The following is a 7,623-nucleotide window of genomic DNA, read 5'->3' on the forward strand; positions in this document are numbered from 1 at the left end:
CTGGACAGCAAGTGTGCTGTCCCTGCTGAGCCCCACCCCCAACCCTCAGCCCCCCTGCTCTGGGCCTGGTGCCATGGCCCCAGGCAATGGAGGCAGCAACACAAATAAATAGGAGAGCTGTTTCATTAAAGTCTCCGTAAGATACGGGGAGCTCTGGGCGCAGTCTTCTGTGACCTCTGGAACAGAGGAGGCCACGTGTTAAAGACAAGATTGCCCCTGAGGCCAGTCTCTGGAGCGGGACAGGGACAGGACAGCCCGGGGTCAGCCGGGGCAGCCTCCAGCTGGAAGGCGATGTCAGGCCTCTGCAGCATCAGCAGCTTGGCGGCTCAGAGACAGAAGCTGCCACGGGGCAGGGGGAGGTGGCGGGGGTGGGGGGACCTGGGGCAGCAGGAGGCTGGTGCCCACCGTGAGACAGCAAGTCTGGCCTCATCACCAGCTGGGGGGAAACTGAGGCAGGCTGGGTTTCCTACAAAGAGGGTAGGTCCAGAATTGGGTTTTATAAAAATGCTTTCTTACTATGATGATTCGATTATATTTACTGTTATAATTGTCCAGATCCTTCCTCATGTCCTCCAGCTGGTGTGGGGCTGGGGCTGGCACAGGCCACGGACGCTATTAAGAAACTGGATTCTGTGCTTAGCATAGCATGGTTGTGCAACCACATTCCTCCTCTCGTCTCTAAAATTCCCACCTGCATTATATATAAATCTCCTTAAAGGTTCCGCCTCTGCATGCATTTCCCGGGAGCTCTGATGCATAGCAACTGAATTAACATCCAGGCCTGCTTAATTAATAAAACGAGTCTGGGTACATCTGCAATCCTTCCAAGCAATTACAGCTCTTCTCCCATTCCTACATGGAATTCAGCCTGTTAGCACACACACACACAAAACCCCCACAGTGCACCAAATGATTATTTTGCCTTAAAAAAAAAAATTCCTTCAAATACAGCTTACTTTGACTGAGACCCTTTAGTAATTCTTTCTTCTCAATTATCCTTGCTTTGCTTAATATCTGAGAAACCCCAGGCTTAGCACAAGACGGAGGCCTCGTATTTTTATTGAATCGGTTGTGACCTCAGGTCTGTTGTGTAATCTCTCCCTGAGTGTTAATTTTGCCATCTTTTAATGAAGATGATAATACCACTCCTGTAGGGTCGAGGGGAGGATTGGAGACATTATGTGTGAACCATGAAGTGCATCACAGCCATAAAGCATACGTAGCATTTTACACATCACACAAAATGCTGGGAAGGAATAGAGACGGGTCCTTTAACCCCAGATCTGCTAACTTGCCGGTTGACCTTTAGGAAACACTTTAACTCCCTGCCTTTCTATAGAGATACTCATGCGGATGCCCACAGGATTTTTCCAGCATTAAATGAGATGCTATCGATAAAAGCAGGTTAAAAAAGTAGGAATTGTTTTCAAGTTTTGGAGCTTTGGGATCATTCTGCTTCCTTCAGAGTTAACCGAACTTTTCTTGCCCTGGGTACTAACCCCTCCTTGGCTATTGAACTGATCCATGTTTCCTTAAGAGCCACCATGTCGAGTTCAGGCACAGCTCATCTGTGGCTAGCTCATCCGTATCGTCAACCGCACTCCGCTTCGGGTCAGCAGGAGCATTCCCAGCCCAGGTGGGGGCTCACAGCACTTCTGAGGAAAAGAAACATGCCCATGTGTCCATAAACACCGTTGTCCTCTTTTCTTTTCCTAGGAACTGCTGCTCAAGTCCCCTTTCCTGCACCACAAGCCGTTGGGGACCACACTGTATTTATTTATTTTGCTCATCCACTCTCATTGGAGGTGGTTGTCCCTCTCCTCATCTTTTGGAGCTGTCAACTTTTGTAGATCATTCTTATTAAGCATTAACTTGGTGAATGGATGAACGTCACTTGGGAACAGCTCTAGAATATTGCAAAACATAAAGCAGTCAGTGCAAACATCTGCAAAACTTGGCAATCTACTGTGGTTTCAGTGAGCTCAGGGCCAAGTCCTTGACAGGCCTTGAGGTCCTCAGAGAATGCAGCGCAGGGAAGATTTATTTGGGGAAAGGGCGAGAAATGTCACTTTGCACTTCAGGTATGAGGTATAATCGGTCAGCATTTGCAAGCATGAGTCACTGTCTCATTTTACCCCTCACAGATGTCATCTAACTGCCCTCACCCTGATTCCAGCAAGTCCTCGTGGTGCTTTGAAAGAAGCTTAACACCCAGGGCCATTCCTTGAGGGCCTTGGGGAACAGGCCCTCTCTGGGCTAGCCCCTGCCCTCGGGGTTGCACTGAGCGCCCTGCCTTTCCCGCCAGCCCTGACACCAGTGGCCCGGCATTCCCCTCTCCACAGGCACCTCCTCCTGACCGCCCAGCACTCTCGACTCCAGCTCTGGTGCCCCCTCCGAGTCTGACTCCCCAGCCGGTAGCCAGCAGGGCCTCCTGTGCCCACTGACGAGCCACAGAATTGAAGCAGGTGGGATGGTGAGGCTTTCCTTTCTCAATCACCAGCAGCATGCGTAGGCTGCGTACGTGTTTCCAGAACGCAGCTTTTGCTCTTGGCACTTTGCATCCTCACTTACGGCAGGGAGAGAGATCAGGCCCCGTTCTTAGAATCGATTCTGAATAATTCCAGGGTTTCGGACACACAGGGATGCTACTTGGGGTCCAAGAAGGGGGATGCTGGTGTTTAGATCTTTCTCTTTTTTTGCCCCCTGATCTTATAAGGACAAAATATCATGGTTCGAAGGTTGTTTTCCTCTCAGTTTTCGACCTTGAGATGTTATGTTCAATGATAAAACATTACCCCAAGTTTCAGAGCCAATGACAATTTTTGGTACCTTATAAAATCCAGTACCGATAGAATCCAGTATGCACTGAGTTGGGCCCTGGACACTTCTGCTTTCGTGAGCTCCTACCTCCATATAAGTAAGTCAGTAAGCAAAGCAAATAAGCAAATAAACAAATGAGTAAACAAGTAAATAAATAAATAGATAAATAAAAAGTTTTAAATGTCTGTGTCGGCGTAAGAGAAGTATAATCCAGGCTGAGTTCATTACTATTAGTCATTGTCTTTCTGATTTAAAAGAAAAGTAAAAACATTGTCAGGACCCGCTGTGCCTGTGTCAGTCCTGTATCGAGGCTCCCGAGGCTGCTTACGGGGCTCATAGTGTCTCCGCGACCTGGCTTGGAGCCCTGAAGATTCCCAGTGCCTGCACTAGGGCACGGAGCTGGTTTGAGCTGTTTTTCTACTCCTTACTTTCCCTCCTCCTTGCACACAAATCAGAAATTTCCTGAGGCTAGGGATCCTGTCTTACTTATCTTTGAATACCACCCTCACACCTGCCTTCTTTAGATATGCAATGCAAGTTTGTGGAATGAAGTTCACTGTCTCAGATAACATTTCACAGCCACCTCACAAAGCAGGAGACTTAAAAAGTCAGTCAGTCAATGGCACCAAGTGGAGGCCTGGCGTGTGTGGTGGTGTGGGGAAAATCCGAGAGACAAATGATGGCGCCGCTTCTCGCAATTGCTCACAACAGAATGGTGGAGGCACATAAGGGTCTGGTCAAGACATGCAGCATCCTGGTTAGGCGCATGGATTCGAAGCCCTTCGGCTTGACCTTGACCCCCATCATCCCCACCTATCAGTTCCAAGGCCTTGGACAAGTTCTTTAGCCTTTGTAAAGTTTTCTCACTTCTGATTGGGATAATGATAATAATAATAATAATAGCAACCTCATTAAAAGAGAAGATGCATGTGAAGACATTAGGATATCTCGTGGCCTGGGACATAGATTGTTCAATATAGCAGCTCTTCTTGTGGTAATGATCTTGGCCCCTATCAGTGTTGAATTATCATCTATATCTTACTGGTTCCATCCTTAGTTCCAGAAATTTCTGCCAATCAACTCAAACAGTGCATGTTCACACTGAACTCCTTCTCTTACCTCAAACACATGTTGTGTGTCCTTTTCTCTACTATAAGCTCTTTGAGGGCATGCCTGTTCTGTGGCTTTGATCTTTGTTTTTTCCAGAGCCTAGTCAACTCTTTTGTTTTGTTTTTGTGTTTTTCAAATTTTTATTTAGATTCTAGTCAGTGAACATACAGTGCAATATTGGTTTCTGGAGTAGAATTCAGTGATTCATCGCTTACATACAACACCCAGTGCGCATCACAAGTGCCCTCCTAAATGCCCATCCCCCACCCACCTCCCTCCATCAACCCTCAGTTTGTTCTCTATCCTTAAGAGTCTCTTATGGTTTGCTACTAGTCAATTCTCTTTATTGTGGGGGAGGGGGTGTGTGGTGAGATAGTTGCCTAGTGATGTTCCCAAGTGACTGTAGCCCAGAGATGTGTGGTGGTTGATTTACCCAGAGAAGTGTGGGGGAGCTGGGGCTCGTGGGGGATCTGGTTGGCCCAAATTTCTATGGCACTGAGGCTTTTCCATCAAGCTATATTATATCCACACCTCTGTTTGCCTCAGTGCTGGGAGACTTACCCTTAGAGAGAGACAGGTACAGGGTTGGAGGAGCAGAAATAAATCTGGAGGCAACCTTTTTGTAGAACACATTGAAGCCACACAGAGCGGGTAGATGAAAGACTGTTCTTAACATGAACTTGGAACTTGGTCTAGGCAGGGATTAAAACGAAGAATGCCTTGATGTGGTAGAATAACATCTTTGATACTTTAGCAGAGACATTAACCGATTTTTAACATCTCTCTCCTGGGAACCCTCCTTCTTCCCCTGTGTCCCCTCCTTCTGCATTGCCTGAGGGCCAGGTAGATGGCTCAGCCACAAGCTGCAGAAGGCACCTCTTCGCAGTACCCAGAGAGGAGTTCATACAGTGTTGTTCTGGGTAAAGGGACTCTTTCACAATGTCCGGAGCCCTTGATGTCCTGCAACTGAAAGGGGAGGATGTCCCACTTCAGTGGCACCAACCTTGACCTCCAAACAGATCAGTACATCTACAAAAGGAAAAATGATGGCATCTACGTCATACATAGGAAGAGAACCTGGGAGAAGTTTCTGCTTGCAGCTTGAGCTACTGTTGCCATGGAAAACCCGGCTGATGTCAATTGTCACATCCTCCAGGACTACTGGCCAGGGGGCTGTGCTGAACTTCGCTGCTGCCACGGGATCCACTCCTAACCGTTGGCCGCTTCACTCCAGGAACCCTCACTAACGAGATCTTGCCTTCAAGGAGCCGAGACTTCTGGTGACTACCGATCCCAGGGCTGTCCTCCAGCCTCTCAGCCCGGACGCCGTATGTTAACCTGCCTACCACGGCTCTCTATGATACGGACTCTCCTCTGTGCGATGCAGACCCTGCCATCCCTTGCAATATCAAGGGAGCCCGCTCAGCAGGTCTGGTGCGCTGGGTGCCGGCCGGGAAGTTTAGTGCCGTGCCTGGTATTGTCTCCTTAGAACACCCGTGGGTGGTCATGCCTGATGTCTACTTCCACGGAGATCCTGAAGTGGTGGGGAAGGAAGAGCAGGCGGCCGCTGAGAAGGCCAGGACCAAGGAGAAATTTCAGGGCGAATGGACTGTTCCAGCTCCTGGGTTTACTGCTACTCAACCCAAGGTCACAGACTGGTCCGCCGGCGCAGGTGCCCTCTGAGCCTGTCCACTGCTGCAGCTTGCAGCATTCAACCTGCCATGAAGCCTGGTCTGCGACTCCCACCGCGCAGGCCACTGAAAGGGTAGGAACCATTCGAGTCTATTCTTCCACAGACTCTTAAACAGAAAATGGAAATAAGGTTGAAATAAAGCACTTTCTTAAAAAAAATTATAAAGTACAAGGGAGACCTGCCTCCTACCTTGGTTTTCCAAAGCCTAACCCCATAAGGGTATTGTTTCGTGCTCCAAAGCAGACCTGAAGGTACGAGAAATCTCTCCGAGAGAAAAATCTCAAGAATGAAAAAGGATTTCCCCTCTAGCTTCTAAAAAAAAATGCTCTCCAGGAATGAGAATGGAGTCCCAGGGTGGCTACCTCAGACGATGCCCTGATAGTTTTCCGGAACAGAGTCTTAAAAGACAAAACCGCAGAGAGAGTTTGCTGGTGGGCCTGGGTCCCATGGGAGCAGCGGAAAGAACTTATTTCAATGTCTCTCCTTGGTGAAAAGAGCCTCTACTTGAGGGGCTGTGTAGACAGGATCAGCTGACACCTCAGACCAGACAGATGACTCAAGGACTAAATCCCACCCCCCCCAACTCTCCTGCCTCAATATAACCAAGCTCATGGAACGTCAACACCACTCTGGGAAAAGTGGGGAGAGGAAATCCAGAATAAATGGAAAACCTGATTCTGACCCTCAGGTGGAACAGGAACTTGAAATAGAAATAAAGTTATGGAAAACACTTAAAATTTTGTATTTCTTAGACCACTGAATTGTGGATGAGACACATTCTGGCTACAGCAGAGACAATCCCCCAGGACAGCCAATGGCCTGGACCCAGAGAGGAAGAACAGCGTGCTTTGTCTCTCCGGCCAGGACTGGGTGGATTCTACTTGACTATTGGACTCAAGATTTTGGTGCCGAATGTGGGCACCACCGGGTGAGTAGCCTCCCTATGTGATGAAGAGTGCTGCCCAGCCTGGTTTATTTTGGACTGGTTTTGCTGTCTGGCATGTTGTAGGTACTCTGGTAAAGGCTGAATGAATAAATGAAAGCCTGAATGTCTCTGGAGCCTTCCTGTCCCTTGCTGTTACAGGGGAATAGAATTGCTCCTCTATAGCCAGGCGCTCAGGCACTAGAGTTGCTATTGATGGTTCTGGCCCAGGGCTACTCAGATGCCACAGAGGACTGGCGAGGTGACTCATCCTCCAGGACTGAGTCGGACAGTGCCTTATTTTGGAAGCCCTTTCCCCTTAGCTCTTGCCAGAACACCCTGTTTTATAATGGCCTGTTGACTTGACTTCTTCCCTCACTACTCTGTAAATTACTGGAGCATGACAAGTATATCCCCAGCACAATGCCTGGCAAATGTTTGTGGAATTAAATGATAATGTGCTAAAATCACGCCAGATGAGCCTGACGAATCAAGGCCAGGCAATAGCTGCATAGAATGAGCTCAGTATTGTCAAGCGGCAGTAAATTGATAATCTCTGATCTGTGCTACTTTTCACAAGGTGCTTACATTGTTAATAACCTCTATGTGTGAAGTCTTTGAATTTCCAATGAGAAACGTCAATATCAAGCCAACCAACCTGGCCGGTGTTCCCAGATGCTAAGGTCAGGGCAGCAGGCTGAGCACCCAGGGGTCGGAGGATCCCTCTGCCCTACTGTCCACTCAGGTGCAGAGCGGGAGGGGAAAATGAGGGGAAGAGAGGAGCTTCTGCTTATCCTCAGTAGATGCTTGAAGCTAAGGGAAGAATCATGGAGCTCAGCAAACAAAATGCAGCAGAGCAGATGTTACAGATCCTGTGAGCTGCCTCTTGAAGTTGGCTGGGGGGCTGCAACTGCAAGAGGGATCTTGCTGGTCCTGGCTGGTCCATTCCCTGGGGAGTGGGATGATGCACAGGTTCCCCCTGGTGGTCGTCCTATGAACTGCAAGGCTCTGAAAGCAGAGTGGTCTCCAGGATGGGAGTGGGGCGTCCACCTAGAGGAGCAGCATCACCTGTTAGGCA

The 7,623-nt window shown here is 48.7% G+C and overlaps 1 pseudogene; it reads left to right on the forward strand.

Annotated features, from left to right (window-relative positions):
* The first annotated feature begins 4,909 nt into the window (after positions 1 to 4,909).
* LOC114211882 (small ribosomal subunit protein uS2 pseudogene) lies at positions 4,910 to 5,734 on the forward strand (annotated as a pseudogene).
* The last annotated feature ends 1,889 nt before the right edge of the window (positions 5,735 to 7,623 follow it).

Source organism: Eumetopias jubatus, unplaced genomic scaffold (assembly GCF_037043125.1).
Source record: "Eumetopias jubatus isolate StellerSeaLion01/CBP00866 unplaced genomic scaffold, mEumJub1_p1.0 scaffold_3, whole genome shotgun sequence".
NCBI lineage: Eukaryota > Metazoa > Chordata > Mammalia > Carnivora > Otariidae > Eumetopias > Eumetopias jubatus.